This window comes from Manacus candei, unplaced genomic scaffold, assembly GCF_025592945.1.
Source record: "Manacus candei isolate 608988 ecotype Guabito, Panama unplaced genomic scaffold, ASM2559294v1 h1tg000037l, whole genome shotgun sequence".
Taxonomy (NCBI): Eukaryota; Metazoa; Chordata; class Aves; order Passeriformes; family Pipridae; genus Manacus; species Manacus candei.
In genome coordinates this window covers 5,655,289-5,674,464 of record NW_026138085.1, presented here as the reverse complement: position 1 = coordinate 5,674,464, position 19,176 = coordinate 5,655,289, and the positions used below count along the sequence as shown (strand labels likewise).

The 19,176-nt window shown below is 39.3% G+C and overlaps 1 protein-coding gene across 1 annotated transcript in view; it reads left to right on the top strand.

Moving 5' to 3' along the window:
- TENM2 (teneurin transmembrane protein 2) overlaps positions 1 to 19,176 on the top strand; it is a 1,665,603-nt gene that overhangs the window by 285,481 nt on the left and 1,360,946 nt on the right. The window contains exon 6 of the mRNA XM_051794292.1: positions 3,295 to 3,823. The gene's annotated coding sequence lies outside the window, so the exon portion shown is untranslated. The remainder of the gene's footprint in view (positions 1 to 3,294; positions 3,824 to 19,176) is intronic.

Below are 19,176 nucleotides of genomic sequence, written 5' to 3'. Positions count from 1 at the left end.
GGTGTTTTGATTCACCAGAAAGAACTTAAAAATACAACAATAACAAAGTAGTGCACAAACGTAAAAAATAGTGGTGATATTTTTATATGTCCATATAGTGAACTTTTTGGAATATATTATGTCAGTCCTCATTTATCTCATCTTGAAATACCCAAACTGTTATTACCTGTATTACATCCAGTCTTGGAACAATCCTAAAACATTATTATTGCCCAACAATGCGAAGTCAAGTGCTTATAAATAAAGCCTCCTAAGCAGAGTGCAAAGAAACCCACATCCTAAGAGTTATTTCTGATGGAGTACAGGGCATTAAAATGCTGCTAGATGATATCCCAGCTTGGGTTTAAAGAATTAATGAAGAACAAATGTTCTAAGTGACATGTAAGCATGAAATTCTCTCTGTGGGTTGACCTTCATTCTTCTGCAGTTAGTTAATGAGGATTCTCTTTGTTATCTTTCTTGCTGAAGAACCTCAGGGCCTTGTATCATTATTGAATGAGCACAATGTCACCTCAGCTGGCAGAAATGTTTTGTCTTTTGTCAGGAAAAGAAGTTTCCTCATGTCAGCTGGTGAAAGCACAACACGGCAACAAGCAATTGAGACCAGACATTTCAATTCAGCTACCTTAGCCCAGTGGAGATGTTTAACCTGCTGTAGCTGTTTTGATCAAAATATTCAGGCTTCATTATTCTGTGACTCTTGCATCTACTTCTCAAGTTTGTGATGCATTGTTATAAATTAATGATAAACAAAAGCATTTTATCTGGAGAACTGCTCTCAATATTCCCCTTTTAGCAGTTAATTACCATTTGTTGCAGAACAGTATGAATTTTTTGAAATGAAAGCTTAAAGAACAGCTGCTTTTTATCCGACTCTAAATGACAAGTGTATTGTTAACTGTCAGTGGATCTAGTGAGGTGGGGATCACATCTGCTCAGAAAACTGGAGCTGGAACTTGGAGCTTTTCTGGGAACTGTATCGGATTATGCAGAGCTATATAAGGGGTAGAATGATAATTGCAAGTTTCATCTCACATAAGTGTATTATTTTGGCACCTATGGTCATTATACACCACAGCAGAGCCCCCCCTGCCCCCCTTCCCCCCCAAAAAAAGAACAGCCCTTCTATCTGTATTTAAAAGTGGTACAGGGTGAAAATGCACATGGAAGGGGAGAGAAGGCAGTCATTGAAAACAGTATAAGGAAACATTATTCATGAGTTATTCATCCAGGTGTATTATATACAAGATATGGGAGCTTATCATGGCCACACAGAAGATCTCTGTTGAAGGAGGGACAAGGTGTGCAGGTAGCAATCGGTAACAAAGTTTTACAAATAAAAAGGCAAAGACCTTTTTTCCATCCTTTTTGGCCAGTAAGAAAAAAACCTGACACTGAGGAATGCTTTCCTCAGTTTCCTGTCCTGTGGGGTCATATGGAGAAAAACCTTTTTTTTTTTTCTTTTTATTCTCCCCTCCCAAAACCCCCCACCAAACCAAACACCAAAAAACCACAACACCCTCAGAGCCCCATCCAACCTGGCCTTGAACACCTCCAGAGATGGGGCATCCACAACTTTTCTGGGCAACCTGTTTGAGTGCCTCACCACCCTCACATTAAAGAGTTTCTTTCTAATATCTAATTAAACCCTACCCTAGGTCAGAGTGAAGCCATTCCCCCTTGTCCTATCACTCCAAAGCCTTGTCCCAAGTTCCTCTTCATCTCTCTTGGAGCCCCTTTAGGCACTGAAGGGGCTCTGAGTTCTCCACAGAACTTTCTCCAGCCTGAACAACCCCAGCTGTCTCAGCCTTTCTTCATAGGAGGTGCTCCAACCCTCTGAGCATCTTCATGGCCCTCCTGTGATGCCATCAGGCTTTTTTCCCATTCCACAAAGACATATTCAGATTTCAATAAATCACACCAGGATCGGTCTGCTCTCTGTCAAAGCTTTCTGTGAGAACAATCCTAGCTAAGAAAAAATTCAGTGATCAGGTTTTCCTTTTCCTTTTCCTTTGGAAAGTGAGAGACACTGGAAGAAATTTTTACTCCAGTTAACATTTGTCTGTTTTCTACTCAGAGACATCTTCTCTCACTCTTGGATTTTGACCAGAATTTTATTTTGCCACTTATTCTTTCAGAAGTGTGGGGGAGCTAGGATATTACAAAATAAATTGGTTGTGATAAAACAGATAGGAAAAAAATGTGGTTGAAAATTTCAGATCACTCCAATCAGCTGAACCTTTGTGTGAGATGACGGTGATTATTTTGTTTAAATAGGTTTGCCTACTTTAATACTGTGAAGAGCAATACTCAGTTATAGTCTGTGACATAAGGTAATGAGCAACCACAAATGAGACCTGAAATGATATGATCTATTTAGAGGTTTTCTTATGTTGCACTTTGCCTTTTAGTCACTTTCCCTTTTTTTAAAAAGGGTATTAGACACATATTTTCATCAATCCTATTTGTTATTAATATATTATGGGAAAGAACGGCATTTGTGAGGTTTGTTATCCCAATATTCAGCTTATCTTCAATCTCATAAACTGCATTTTTGAGCCAACAGGCACATATGTTTTGTTAAAGTCATTAAAATAATGCTGTATTAAATACTTATCTAAAGTAAGACAAGTACAACTGTGTTACCTTCTGGTTATTAGGATACATATGTCTAATATACATTAATTTTGGAGTCCCTTAGGGGACAGCCTTGTTATTAATATAGCAAAGAACAGCTGAGTGAGCATATGGTTTATTAAGACATGCTTATATTAATTATACGTGGATACTGTTCAAAAGGGTCACTGGTCTATAACAGAGAGACCCTTTGTGATCACTGCTTTGAACCTCAGAGCTCAATAGGATTACTCTTGATCCAATCTATTTGTCTCTGGCTAGAAAAATCATTATATTTGTGTCTGGGTTGGAAATTAATGAAACACTTCAGAACTTAAGACCGTGAAAACTCAAGCAATTAATGAATATGCAAAACTGAAGGAAATTTTGCAGGCATGATGAAATTGCATAGAGGAAGGTCTAGAGCTCACATATTTCTCTGATACCTCATGAAGCAATCTGATCCATAATGCAGCCTTACAAATGTACATAATAAAGCAGAATAACCCAGTAGTTGCAGGTCAGATTAAAAAGTCAGTTACAATCCTGTCTGCATGGTTTCCATCCTCATGGTGCTCAACTGATTTGCTGTTTGAATATTACAATTCCTGTTCTGTTACCTAAACCCAGTGAAAATTGATGATGATCTGTTATTCTTAAGGCTGTTTTTCATTCCAGGAGATGGCACTTTCCTCACTGTCTCCTGCAGTGCATCGTTGCATCTTTTACTGGAGTGCCAGGCAGAAGACTCTGTAAGCCTGAAAATAAAAGTAACGTGGATTTAAACTTGGAGAAGAAGACCCAGTGTGGAACAAGCTGAGGACCACTCAGTTTTATATTTCTTCCTCTGGTGTTAAAGCTTCTCTGATCCCAGAAAAGGTGCACTTGGGGCCCAACCCCTGGAATCACACGTGCCGTGTCTGCTGGGACTTATGACGAGTTATGGACTCCCAGTGATGCAGCTGGAGCAGAGCAGGCTGGGCTTGGCTTTTGCTGTCCCTTGGCTCCTGAGCAGGTGCCTGGTTTGCTGCACAGAGCACAACTGCAGGAAAAAAATGCACTGAGAGGAAAGACTGCTCCCTTAATGTTTCTCCTTGTTCTGTGGATACCATAAGAATGCCATGTTGGATCCTTTCCTGTGTTAGCAGAAGCTGACAATTCAAACATAATGAGCTGGGCCCCAGAATTGTGAAAGTAAACCAGTGCAGTAAGAGCAATCTTTTAGTAATATTTTCTACACGGTTCATTTTCTTTACATTTCTTGAAAACTCAGACGTACTTTTCAGTATTACTTCAAGAGCATTAGGGCAGGATCTATTCATAAGTTGCATCTGCAGCCCTGTCCCTGCCATGCAGTTAGTCTTGGGGCACTGAGGCATTAATATAAACTCAGCTGTGAGGTGTGGAAGAGCAAAAGTTGGTCCGAGTGTATAAAAATAAAAACAATGTAAACACTTCTGTACTTCTGAGTTTATCACTAGCTTTCTTAAAATTTTCCCAGGATGTTCAGCAGTCTGTGTGGTTGGGTGGTCAGGAAGGCAGTGTGTCCCAGGGTTCCCTGCTGAGGATGAGGGGGCTCTTCCTGACTGGGGGTGCCATTCCTGTGACTTGCCTGAGCCTTGGTTTCCCCAGCTGTGAACAGAGAGAGCACCCATACAGCATTGTGGACATAATATAAGAACTGTGGGTCTTGATGTGGAGCATTTCAGTTATCCAAAAAAACCCTGAGGGTCTTTAAGCCTCTAGGATCATTTCTTAGGAAAATATTATAAAAATCTAAACTCTAATGTAGCCCAGCAATGAAATGTAATTCTGATTTATGACTATATGCTTGTTCTCAAAAGTTCTGAAGCTCCACTGTAAAATTATTCACAGAGAAGAAACTTCCATCAACATTTTGTTGCAGTGCTTCAGAGACCACAAGAGCAAAGTAAAGCAGCTCTGCCTTGGAGTGGAAAACAAATCAGCCACAGGTGTCCAAGGGGAGGTGCAATTGGAGCAGGGTTTGTTGGCAGGGGCTAGCAGGTGTCCAGAGTTAGGCTGAGCAGTTCCTTACACAACCAGTTGGGTAGAGAGTCAATAAACACGTTATTGTCTTCAGGTGAGAGGGATTAGTTGGGGCTCAGTTTGCCAGTCCTCCACAGAGGGTGAAGGCAGCACGTGGCAGTGTGGGGTCTGTCCCTGCCCCACGAACCCCTTCTCTCCTGGCAACTGCAGTGGCTCCTTGGGTCCACAGCTTGGGTCTGTCAGAACATTTTGCCACTGCTGAGTTGTGAGGAATAGCCTGGAAAAACATGGGAGTGCTGGAGCTGCTTCTGGGAAAGGAATTTCTTAGGTCCCCCTGGCTCAAAAAAAGGTAAAAATGGCACCTGGATGGTCTTAGTTGATTTGTTTGTATTTGGCTTGGTCTAAAAGCTGCTCTCAGTAGACAAGTTGGCATTTTTCTGTGCTGTTTTGGCTTTTAATGAACTGTTTCAAGGTGTGTGAGGGAACTACCTGCTGTTTGAGATATGGGGGAGGGTGGTCTCTGTACCATGGCTGAGGTGCAGAGAGGCTGTGGGAGATGGGGATTATCAACAGCCTTTTGGCTGCAGATCTGGCTAACCAGGTGAGTTTTAATAATGTATTTGGTAGTGCCTGGTTTTTTTGGTGAGTTACTTAAGGAGAAACAACAAAATAGAGATCTTGAGGTTGGAAAGTATGGTAGGAGCAAACCACAAAGGGACACGAGACAGCCATGAGGTAACTTGCCTTGACTGGGTGCTGATATCTTGGCAAAGAGGAGGGATGATAGTACAGTGTATTGACCTTGTGGTGTGGACACTCCTAACAGACTCAGAGATGTTGTACCTAACTCTGGGTTTGTCTGGCTCTTTAAATGACTTGCCAACATACAGCTTTTTTTCTTTTTTTATTACCCTTTAAAACAGGGGAAGCATTTTACAGTGATATTCTGAGAGCAGCCTTTGATAGGGAGCCCTTGAGGGCAGTCTCTCCCCTATGAAGAAGAGGCTTTAATAGTTTTAAGGGTGAATTAAATGTAATTTCTTATTTCAGTATTTAGTTTTTAAACCTTTTTAGTTACTGAACCTTGTAGCTGAGCTGAAAAAAATGAGGGGGTTTGTGGGTATTTTTTCAGTCACACAGTGTATGCAAAGAAAAGAAGTAAGTGTAAGTATAAAAACAGTAGGGCATAAAACACTTTATTGATCTCCCAAAATATTCTTCATAGTCTTCAAGAGCAAATAAAAACACCTGCTTTATTCAGCACAGGGAGGCATCTGTTGGTTTCATAGGAAGATGCAAACATGTCTTTATAGAATGTTTGGTGTCTGAAATGGAATATGTATCTCTTAAGCTTCAAAGTTCTTTTGTTACATGAGTTTTTTCTTAACCTAATTAGTAAAGACTTCTGAGTGTTTGGCATATATTAAGTGTCCAGGCAGTTGGAAAACAAAGCTCCTAAACAGTGCTGTGGTTGGTAAAGAACTGCGTATTCTGACACTTTCAGACTGAAAATACTTGAAATGTAAGGAGCTGAGCATTTGAAAATTGACATAATTCCATAAAGTTTTAATACAAGAAGGGCCAAGTGTTTTACTTTAATCACACTAGAAGAAACAGCTGAGGTATAGTGTAACAGCAATAATTCCAAGCTAGAAACCTACAGATAATCTACCTACAAATTATATTGTCAAGAGAATCTAAATACTTTGTATTGTAGTCTAATACATATTAATTTGAGAGCCCTATAGGGGACAGTCTTATTAATACACAGAGGAACAGATGTGATAGCATATGGTTTACCAACTTGTATTTATGTTAATTCTATGTAAATAGGATTTTAATAAGGTAACATTAGTCTATAGCTTCATTTTCCTAATATATCTTTCTTCTTTTAAAATGATAATGAAATCATCTAAATTGGGGTCTAGGATCATAGTACTGGTTAGTGGGAAGAGTCTATTTTATGTAAGACATAAAAGTGGGTAAAAAAGTATCCCCTTTTGAGTATTGTGTCATAATTTCTTCACTGAAAGTATAAATTGGAATTATTTTAATTCACCAAAACTGCAATTTCCAAAAACACTGCTTGATTACCTACTTTGATACATTTTTGTACCAAACCCTACCTGCTTGATAAGTTTTTAAATTCTTAGCTATTCTGTGCTGATTTTTGGTATTTTGAACTTCCATTCAAGTGCCCTGGAGAAGCATGCAAAATTTTGTAAAACCCCAGAAAATTTCCAGCATCACCTTAAATGTGATGTCTGTTGAACTTGCTGTGCAGCTCCTCTCTTGCTGTCAGCTGGGAAAGCTGTGACTGTGTTTCTGAGTGAGCTCAGACTTCTCAGCAGCTTTCTCTGGGGCACAGTTTTTTTTAATTATGCTCCCAGGCACTGCTTGGAGCCATTTCGGTCTGTGATGAGCCCAGAGTAAGCAATCTGTGTTCCTGCAAGCAGGTGAGGAAATGAAGTACTAATCAGCACTAGTGCTTCAGAGGACTTGGGAAAACTTTCTGCCTGCTATTAGGAATTTCTGGTGAATCAACTTTTCAAACTATACCAGTGCAGCTCAACAGAATTGTGTCTTTGAGGTAGCACTAAAGTTCTGTTTCTCTGGCCTAAAAAGCCTTAAGTTGCATTTTCTGTAACTTCCTGTTCCTGACTGAAAAGTTGTAAATAGATGAGAGAATTTAGTACTCTCCCTGGCAGTTAAGAGACATGGTTGCTTTGTTCTTTCAAGAAAGAAAAAAAATTACCTGAAACTTGTTTTGTATTTCTAATACTCTGTGTTTTGGGATGATTTGCAGGATGAGAAGTGGAAATGCAGACTTGTTTAAGCTTAAATGTGAAAATGCAGTTTATAAAAGAGTCTAACAAAACTGTGCTGTGCAGGTGTGTCAGAAATACATTGTTAATACTGGGTTTTATTTCTCCTCCAAATTTAGGGAGGCTGTTTAGAATATCCTGTGTGTCAGAGTCATGTGGTTATGTTTTGAGTAAGGAAGCCAGCAGTAGGATTTTGCACTGTAATTGTTTGAAAAATGCTGATGGAAGTAATAATTTAGTGTCAATGCCACAAATATTTAGGGTACTCTGCTCCTTTCTGTTCCTCAAGTCTTGGGTGTGATCTAGGACCCAAAATCTAACTCCCCACAAGGTTCAAGTCCTGTGTTGGGCTATTAGAGTCACTTCTACACTGCAAGTGCTGAGCTTCTGGCCATCACTCAGGGCTTTAAATACAGAGGGATGCTGTGGAACTCCCGGTGACTGGGTTGGTACTGTGGCATCTGATGGCCAGTTGTGTAGCTGCCTCAGCTGATTTCTGCATTCCTGACTTCATGCTGGTTGCCTCCTAGCTCAGTAAATGCTCCCCTGGGACAGTTCTTACCATCATCCTGGAGGACTTATGTTTTGCCCTCAAGTTTCCTTCCACTGACTGCCCAGGGGCTTTGAAATGCTCTGCCCAGCAGTTTGTGGTGCCTTCCACGTGCCTGCACTGCCACTGATGACAGAGGTGGTGGGCTTGCTGACAGCTGAACTGGTTTGTCTGATTGTCTTGCTTAATGGGAAACAGATTGCCATGCTGTGATTGTAAAAGGCACGACAACAAAGCCAAGTTCTGTTCCATTCAATAATCTATTCCATTATCTATGTGCCATCTAATAACGCACATGTTGTGACAGGTGATTCTTTCTTGCAAAACTCTGCTTCAAAGGTCTTGTAAAGAGGAGCAATAATGCACAGAAATCACAGAATGGGTAAGGCTGGAAGGCACCAAAGTGGGTCATCTGGTCCATCCTCCCTGTTCAACCTCTTTAAGAACATTTGGAAATGGTAAATACATGTTTGGGCAACATTATGGAAACAGCACTTAAGAGATGAGAGAATGAAAATGTTTTTACTTTTTGATTCCCTAGACAGATAAGCAAATACCCTGACACAGAGTGAAAACTAAACACAACTGAAAACACTTGTGAGTCTTGTATTCCTTTGTCTATATTTATAATAAACCATGTTTAAAGTGGTCAGCAAGCAATATTTCTTCTCTCCCCGTGAGATACATCTTTTCCCATAGTAAGAAACACTGGAGATTCATAATACATCCAAAGTGAAAGGACAGTTTGTGTCATCAGCAACAGAGGGATATCGGATCGTACATCTTTACCTTACAAGAGGTGGCAATTTAATCTGACAAGTTTGCTGCCAATGAGGACAGCTTTAGGAGTTCAGCTGCCTCGGTAAAGATTTGACATGTCACTGAGGGATGTTGTGCACAAGCTTGACAATAAACTGGGACTTGCTAATGCAGTTTAGGGCTGCTGTGAAAATTTATTAGAAACCAGAGTCTGTAAAATTACTCCAGAAATGTTTTTCTTTCCTTGCTGAATATGTGTGATATTTAATGCACAGCACACGTTTAAAAACTTGTTTCCTGGTCATGTAAAACAAATCTATTGTAATGCATGTGAAATGGCAAGGAATTTTATTAGAGGCATGTGAGAATAAGCAGAATGAGAGAGCTGCCTTCTGGAAGCAGAGGAGCCTGTCCAAACTGAAGGTTTGACTGCTAAATGGATCTGTCCTGCTTTGAAATTTTACTCATGTGCCTGGAGAAGGACCTAAGTGGGCTGTGGATTTTAGATGCATGCAAACCCCCAGGTGATGTCTGAGGAGCTCATGCTGTGGGACCCCAGGCTCATGTGGGTGCCAGGGCAAAGCTTGCAGGCAGCTTTTCAGCCAAAACTCCTTTTCCAAATGCCCTTTTAAGTCTGGCTACTATCTGAACATAAAGCACAAATAATTTCGCATTTGTTTCACAAAAATAACTAATTCATTTCAATATGAAGTGAAAGGAAATTACTTTATATGCAGCTAATGCTTTAAGTTTGATCTGGGGATTTTTGAGGTGTTTGGGATGGGGCATTCAGAATCCCAAATGGTGAAGCAGAGCTCATAGCAGTTCATCACTCTGGGATGTGTTGACAAATGCCACCTGGAAGGATATTAGTTATGAACTCGCAAAATTTGTGAATAAACTTCAGAATGAGAGACTCGTGTGCATAAAAAAAAGGCTGTGAAAGCATTGAAGGATCTGCCAGAGTGCATTTTCAATCACAGAGCCTTTTTGAATCGTTTTCTTGTTAGCTCTTGATAGCCCTTGGAGAAAGGCATGTTTAATACTCCTATCTTTCCTAATGTGGATGTCTTTGTAATTTCTAACGAGGCAGCATCTTGAGATTTCATGTTAACACAAAACAGGATCGTTGCTTGAAGATTTCATTGATTGCTGATGCAAGATGAATCATCACACTCTTGCTGCACACTTTGTGACTTCAACTGAGGTGGATGTCTGGGCCCAACTGTCTGTAATAGTGTTTGGATAGACTTTTAGAGTTGTCAATATTAAGGTGGGTTATGATACCAAACTCCTGACTGTTCTTTCTAATGGCTACCTTTTGTCAAAAGGGGAGTAAATTAAATGACAATCTCTTGCAGTGGAGATATAAATTGGTACATATCAAGGCTGGGAAAGTCTGAGAAGGGTGAAAAGCCGGTTTGGTTTGTCCTGATTTGTTTCTTTTATATTCTGTTAGTACAGAAAGAATGTATTGATCTCACCAGCTAATGAAAAGCTTAAACCCTAAAAAAAAAAAATCTCCAGAGAGTCTTTCCAATGACTTTCAAACACATTACAACTAATTAGGAAACTGAGGTCAGTGTGGGTGTCACTGGTGGCCAGAGCCAGTCTGAGAGTGCAAGAGGGAGCTGTACTCAGGGTGGGCTCACACTTTCCACCTGACTTTGCTTCTTCTGAAGGCTCTCTGTAGCTGCAGTTGCTCACTAATTACACACTTTGGCTCTCCTTTTGGCATATTTCTGGCATGTGGTGACATCAGCATTCTAATAATATTTTAAATAAGAGTGCTTCCTGGACTTTGACAGTGTGCCTTGGCAGCTGGGATCTTAGTGGGGAAAGAGGCTTGAAAGAAGGGCATCTAGTTGTGTAGATTAGTGTTTGCAAGGAGAAGCTCTTTTAATAAAATTCCTTGGACACCAACTAGTATTTTGCAAGTGATAATAAAAGGTTGAAAGTCACTTAGGGAACATGGGCTGTACTTGATTTTATGACATTAGGCCTGATGACATTGTTTTTATTTTCTCCTAACTTTTGAGACAGCTGCTAGAATGCTGTCACATCTTGGCCATTGAACTGCAGAGAGTCATCCCTGTTCAAAATCAAGTCATGCTGGGGGAGAGTGTTAATTCTGGTAATGAACAAGAATATCCTGCTTTGCTTGTAGTGTAACTGTTAGAACATAATCATAAGAGATCAGAAATTAAACTAGTAAAATCCAGGTGACTTCTTTTTTTTGTTCAAACAAATACTGTAATAATACCTTTACTACCAGACTCCAGGGTTTTGCTGAGAAGTCAGAACTGTAATTCTTTAGCAATTATTTCGTGGGAGGCAGGTGGGGTATGTGTGATCTACCAGAAAGTGGTGGCCTTCTTGGACAGGTCTTGCTGTCACGTTGATTGTTTGTGTCTGTCAGAACTCCACAGCTGCACCAGTGCTGAGCCTGCAGCAGCCCCCCAGCCTCGAGTAGTGTCTCTGCTAGAGGGGCTGGCGAGCTGCAGTGTGCAGGAGCAGGTTATCCAGAGTCGCTCTGGGAAGTGCATTGCTCAAGCTGTCTTATCCACCTTTGTGCTCTTTATTTGTTTCTCTCCCCTGCTGCTCCGGGGGGATCAGCTGCATGTTGCCAATTAGGCTCATCAGCATTGTCAATAACAGATGTGGAGCTCCTGGTAATCCCCCGCCCTTGTTAGTGGACTGCAAGGGCTTCTGGCTGTTTGTGATGAGATTTAACCCTTATCCCCCTACCGGGAGCCAAGTCACTCTGTAAAAGACCAAGAATCATTTTTTTTCTGTTCTGTATTTTAAGGGTTCTTTTACCACTGTCTTAGTCCCAGTTGGTTTGATTAGACTCTAGTTTTAGCTGTGGGTTCCAGCTTGCAGGAAAACGTAATTAATTTCGTCGCAAATCAATGTGAAAATGATATTTGAAGAACTCTGCTTCCAGCTAGAGGTAATTGCACAAAGTTTCATTATCTGTCAAGCAGATTATTTGGACATGTCTTGAAATGCAAGCTGCAAGCAAAGCTTTTCAGTTACCAGCCAGCATCCCATTACAGGGAAAACCTGGAAATGTGTTTATTAGACAGGGTGCTCAAAGACTTCGGCTTTTACACACTTACTGTCACTTTTGCTGAGGGCAACCACTCAATGCACATTCTTTATTTATTCCAAGATAAGGCAACTTCAGTGCTTGTGCTATAGTGATTTTGCTCCTCCCAGGGGAGTGATTCAGTTTAGGGAGAATGTAACACTTGGAGACTTTTGCAAACAAGTAGAAATCAAAGCAGTCCAGACCGTAAATTTGTTCCTGTGAAAATCTGTCTTGCAGGGTATACTTTTCTTGGGAGGAAAAGTTATAACTAATCTTGGCACTCTTGGCTGTCTTACTAATTGGGGAGTGGTTGGTCTAAACATGCTTTGGAGCCTGTGGATGAATCAGGAACCTAAAGATTTGTTCTCTGACCATTAAATTAGAGTGGCTGAGGGTCTCAGCACAGTGCTTGCATTTTCTCTTTGAGCTCAAGAATAAAATTGGAGGCCTGCCACAATATTGAGCCTAAATTACTGTCTAATTACTAGTAGTGTTAAGTTAAATATTTAGCATCTGAAGTTACTCTCTCATAAGCAACCTCTACAGAACCAGACATACATGTCCATGATGCTGTGGACCTTTGAAACTATAAACCAAACATGTAAACAAAGTCTCAGCTGAGTGTTTTGTGAGCCATTTGCTGCTCTGAGCATCAACCAGTGACAGCATAATGCTACTGTGCCTCTACCTTTAGGTGCCAGTGGCAATAAGCTAAGAACATGAAAAAACATAGCACAAAATTGGAATTTAATTTCAGAAGATATCCTAATCTTAATTTATTTATTTATTTTTAATTTGTCAAAGAGTCTAGGAGAGCCTCAGGCACAATTTCAGGCACAATAGTGCTCACCAGTAATAGTCTGAAATTGTATATCTGTTCTGGGCTACCTTAAAATCTAAACTCAGACTAAACCAAAGCACTTTGCTGGTGCATTTTTTTTTTTTTTTCATTGATCAATGCACTTTTTTCAAAGCTGAGCAGAACATCCCAAGCTTTTGTTCAACTTAGAAACTTTAGTAGAAATTTAAATACCAATAACAGATTTGCCTCACAACACCATGGCTGATGGATTATTGATTCATAACAAAGTTTTAATCCTCTGGATATTGAGTAAATTATGAAGCTATTACATTGATATCACTGCATTTCATCTCATTTGTCATTAGCAAGTTACAAATTATTTAACTTTGCTGCTTTGTCAGCACAACTTTGTTGAAATTAGATTTGCAGAAATTAGCATGTATAACAAAACTTTGAAGTGAGTTATGAATCACCTAAATTGAGTTATCAGTTGGTGAGTGCTTGGGAGTTCATACTGGAATTCTAACTGAGAGGAATCCAGGTTTTGTAGAAGGTAACATGTAAGTGTCAGATCTTAAAAAGGAGTTTAAAATAATATTCTTTACAAGGATGAGTTAATTCTCAATGATTATTTTCCTGTGTATTTTGCTGAGCCCATTTGGACCTGTATGTGAAAAGCATTTTACAGAAAAATGTACACTGGGGTGAATGTGCAGGTGTATTTATGTCACCCTATAGATGGGCAGAACAGAGGAGTTTCTGAAGGATATTAAGTTAAAACAAAAGAAATGCCAGCTGCATATGGGTTGTGCAGACAGAGCTGCCATACTCAAAAATCACATACCCTTATCTAAATTAGGATTAAATCACAATTGTTGCATAGCCCTGTGTGTTGGTTTGTACTTTCTTTGTATGTTTGAAAAGTGGATTTTCATTTACTCCTGCTACCAATTCCTGAGTTGATATCTTAGTGTTTCCCATGGCAACAGATTTCTCTGTGACTGAGCAAGTATCATTTTCTTGCTTTGGGTCTTAGGAGTGTTAGCTAAGGTATGAATACAGAGCCTCAAACAAAGGGCTGGGAAAATACAGTTTTCAAGGAATCTTTCTTTGAACCTTAACTGTTGGTTTCTTTAAAGAAAAAAATAATTAAATTGGTGTATGATTTCTTATCCATATAGTGCATCTAAATGCTGCAATGTTTGATAACAAGAGTAAGCAAAATGGCTTTAATGCTTGGGGTCAGAACTCTTGTGGAAAGTTGAGTGAATAGCTCAACTTGGTGGCTTGCTTATTGCTTTTATGCTTGGCTTGTGATCGCTTTATCACTTGGGAGAGATGGTGTGATGCTCATTACATAAAATACAACATCATTCTTCTCTCTTTGTAGAAATAATCCAATTTTATTTTGACTTTTCTGTGGTTTCTGTGGAAAGGCCACTCTTTGCCTGATAAGTCCTGTAATTGTAAGTTTAGCCATGCACACTACTGCTGTCCTGATAGAAGCATTCTTTTTAATCCCCAGGAATTACATTCACAAAATGTGAGATATATCCTAAAGAGCAAAAGACTTTCTTCCAAGAGACATGATGTTGACAGAAAGGTGTTGTAGTGAGTTCATCTTTACTTTTCCTGGGTTGTTTTATTATGTTTAATAACTCCCCCAGGCAACAAGAGTCAAAGTTGCGCCGCTGCAACTCGAAGCATCCACACCAAGGGATGTAAATAAAGCTGAAACAACTGTCTGTCTCACAAACAGCAAGTCAGAAGCCACAGAGCACTGTCATGGATTTCTGCCTTGATGAAAACTTAAATACTTGTGATAGGAATTTCTTATTGCTGCCACCGTTTGAGTTCTGAAACTTTAGATTGTTGTGGATAATTTGTGCTGTAGACAGCTACTTGAGGCAAGTTCTGGTTCACTTCCTGTAAGTGGCATGAACTGCCAAGCTGGCCTTTCTTCAGAAAGCCATAGGTGCAAGTTCTTCTCTGTTAATGTGTTCAATTAAACGGAAATAATTAAAAAAAATAATAATAATAAACCAAAAAGCAATCAAGACCCTTGATGCAAATTTTATTCTTAGTAGAAAAAGAGTAGCTCTACCAAAAAGCCAGAAGCAGATAATGATGAAATCACTAGGAAGTGTATTATATGACACTGTGTGGCAGATAGAGAGCAGCCAATTTTGTGCAGTTTTGCAGCCCTGAGTATTGCAGGGGCTTTGCACCTCGACCATCCAGTCACTTGATTTTTATCTTGTAATATCTTCTACCAATCTTAACCCAGCATATGTATGTCGCTAAAAATGGAGTTGTAGCAGAGCTTCATTCTGAAAATGTGAGCTTGTTCTTATTTTTGTGTCATACTCTGCCTTTATTGTCACTTGTAATGTAGAGATTGGAAATCAATGAGTTTGACTCTACTTGTTTAAGTGCCAGGATATTTTCCCACTTTTCAAGTGAATGTGCTGTAGCTCTGTGATAAGTAACATCAAAGCACATTTTGTTAATTTATTACTTTCCACAAGGTTTAGTGCTTGCTGCTCTGCAGCTGTGTTTCTTGAGCTTGTCTTACCTCTAACTTTTGATACATGATAAATAGGAACATATAATTTCAGTAAATTAGTTAGTCGTTAAGTAAGATGAATATTGTTTGAATAACCTTGCCAATACTGGTTTATCATTAAAAATGAAGGAGCTGTAGAAAACCTGGTAGAAGAGTGGTAGAGAATTGTAAGTGTAAAATGTGAAACCTAAGCTTAAAAATATTTATAAAAAGCCATACCTGCTAGTTCAAATGGACAATACTCACCAAGTGCTGGTTTTTGCATGCACAGTGTGGATGGTCATCCAACATGGATAGGATGAATGTTTGAAGTGGCCTGAAATATTATGCTTTAGTCCAAGAGTTAGTTAATGTATTGAATTTTTGTTGTTGTTGTTCTTGATTAAATGGTGATTCACAAAAAGATACATGAAGTCCCTAAAAAAGCCCACTGGAAAGCATAACATTTGTCAGGCAGTAGTCACTGCTGGTGTCTGAAGGATAATATTATTGCAAATGGATCTAGCAATGGTTGAATTAGCACTGAGCAACTCCTAGAGTTGCAAGGCATTTATTCTTCAACAGGATGCAAAAAACTGGAAGGGCATCTCTTCATAGAGTAATTTTTTATAGTATATATTAAAAGCTATTTATTAAGACTGAAACTTGAACACAGCACAAAAGCTCTCATCTACTTTATGTTTAGATAATATTGTATGATTGATAAAGCATGATATTGATAATTCATCACAATAAGAAAAAAAGATTAAAATCTTTGTTTAATAGGATTGTTTTTCATCATGTATTGAATTATGAGAACCCAATATCATAAATCTTTGTTAGAGAGGGAGGATATTTCCTTTGCAGGTCTGCTGATCAGATTTCTGCAAAACTGTTGACATGCTAGAAAATGGTTAAAAGAGTAGAAGTACAAAATACTTGCTTTCAACATTGTGTAATTAGACCCAGCTTGCTTTGGCTGCCAGCAAACTCCTACAGAACTATAACTGTGTGTGTGTAATCTGCTTTTAAAAATGTGTAGTTGAGAGGAGAGGACTTCCAAAGCACCAATGGAAAATTGTCCATTCCCAAGGACTTTAATCAGCCATCCTCTAGGTAGTGGTCAATAATGTTTTAAGGACTACTTAAGGAATAATTGCCATTTGACTATTAAAGATGTTCAGTTTTGCTTGTGTAAAAGGGTTTTGGGCAAACTGGGACACTTTTTCCTTCCAGGTTTGAAGATGGAGCCCAATATTACAGCCTTCAAACTGGGCAACAGGCACTGCATGTCTTATATTACTCCTGTGTTTGGGAGCATAAGAGCAAAAGTAGGAAAGACTTTGGAGGTTTTTTGGTTTTATTAGCCTGTAACAGGTTTAAGAAATGCACATCTAAGTATGTCCAACTATTTACACAAACCATTTCCATTATTTTATACAGATTTGCACACAGCTTATTTTTGCCTCTTAAATACAGAGCACTTCTTTATCAAGCAGCAGCAAACTTTATAGTGTTTTGCACCAGTCATTTTAGTGTTACTGTAAAACCTGCTTTCCCCTTGCACCTATAAAACTCAGAATTTGCTGCAAGCTCAGTGGAACCATTTGTAATATTATTTTAGGTTTAGTCTTTATCATGAGCCCAATGGGCAGATTTACTCTAGAAAATGAGACTTGAGGTTGAATGGGAATTTCTTGAGAGTTTACTACAGGGACAAAAGTTTTTGCTGTTTGAATATATTTCTACTTGGTACTATGTTTCCAAAGTAATCAGATTTTAAAAATAATTAAGTTTATTAGTCAATCATCAGAGTAGTATTTTGAAGAAGAAATTACATTAATTAACATGCAACTTAATCCTCTGTGACTTTGTTTATATGAAGCACTATGATTTATAAAGAAGTATTCATGAGGAATGCTCTTTGAGGTGGCTGAGAAATGCAGATCTACAAAGTGCTCAGGCCTGGATAAGGTATCTTTACATTCATTTCAGAGTAAAAAATTTTGATAGAAAAATTAGAAATAAACTGAATGGTTCTGGTGTACCTGGCAAGCTGAAATTAATTTAGTGCATTAATTCATTATAGCTTAAGCTTCACATTTAAATATCAAAAATGTAGTCATTGTATTTGCAGATTAACTCTGTGTTCTTCTGCTTTCTCTGATATGTGGGCATCTGTCATTGCTAATCTTAGGGAAATGTAATCAGAGAGTTTTATTTCTTTTATTTACAGCATTTGGAGCTTTTTCCCTATGGTGACAAAAGCCTTATGAAGTTTTTTGCCTCTGGATCTCAAAACTATATAGATGAAGACCTACCCTTGAACTGTAGCTATGCAATGAGTTTCAATGGCAAAAAGTTCTTTATTGTTAATGAGTAAACCAACTGAGTTTGTATTTTGACACTTATGAAATGTGAGGGAAGGGGAAAGCACAATTTGGTTCCATTAAAACGTGACAATTCCACTTTAAATATTGGTTTTGAATAGATTTAGGAACTTAAAGCTCATCTCTTCAGCAAAGGCTGTCCCTTAATGCATGTTGACTGCAGGAATGCAGTTCTGGCGGTGACCTGTGGGGGATCAGGCAGAGGCAGTTCTCACTGAGGGTCTGCTCAGTGCTGCAATCTGCATCTGGGCTATGGCCTTTTTTTAACATTCTCTTGTACTCTGTCTTTTACTTGGCTTTTCGTTTGAGTCCATTCAAAGGCTACTTTTAAGCTTTGCAGCTTGCACATCACCCTTAACTCTGCTTCCGTGTCCCTGGATTTTGTATTTGTTATCAGTAGGGATTTTTCCTCTGCTGTCATCTGGTTAAACTTGGGGCTCCAGGAAATCAATAACTGATCAACTGATTGTGGAAACTGAGAAGAGGAATTGACTTTTTTTGATTTTTTTTTTTTTTTTTTCCCCCGGGCGTCCTGTAAGATAATACTTGCCTTAGTTACTGTAGGGGACAGGACCAGTCTGTCCTGCACTGGAGGGTGCCTGTGGCACCAGGTTGAGCTGGGCTATGCCTGGGCAGGCTGGAACACGGCTGTCTCCACACCAGGATGCCAGCACAGCTGCCCTGCTCCAGAGTCAGGCTGTGCAGGCTGTGGGCTCAGAGCAGTGGCTGTGGCAAGGGCAGGTGTCCGGCTCTGTGAGCAGACGCTCCTGCATCTGGGTGCTGTTTGTCACTATAATGACTTGGCTTCTTACCATCTCATCTCTGAATTCCCTTAATGTGCTTGTAACCACCAGCTCCCATATTGTGGCCACAGATTTGATTTATGGGCTCCTGTCCTGCTGACCACTCTGCTGGAGCTTCTGGTGTGCAGCTAAAGCACATGGAATGTTTGATGTGGCTTTAAAGCACCTGAACAGACTCAACGTTACAGTGCCCAGATTGGGTCAGTGAATAGGATCCTCTGCCCTCAACATATCCTTATCCATTCCTACCTTGGGTTACATAGCCAAAAATAATACTGACAGTCATAGAAGAACTTCGTAATTCCTGAGAGCTATTGGCAAAGACCAGTAGCTGCACATGAAGTTTGCTTCATTTGTTAACAAATGAGTGAAAATAAGTGAGAAGATAAGACTCCAGGTAGTTATTTACTCAGCTCTGCAGCATAAGTATGTGATATGTTATTTGAATGCTTTTCTCTTGACTTTCATCCATAGCACCCCTCTTAGAGGGGATTTCTGTCTGATTGCCTGAGGATGCAGAATGGTTACATGTACGTAACAAAATCTGGCCTCAGATGTTTGTAAAAGTTTATTTTATTAATTACTCCTTAAATAATAGTTTTTACTCCAGCTGGTGTACATCTAAGGTGCTTCTAAATGTGGCCTATACTTTTTTGAAGCCAAATAAAATGGACATACAGATATGAACGTTTGTCAGGGAATTTAAATTTTTAACCAGGTTTTCGCTTACCAGTTTCCTTGCCTGGATTTTCCTTAGTGACGTTCCCGGGGGAAAAGGCTGAATA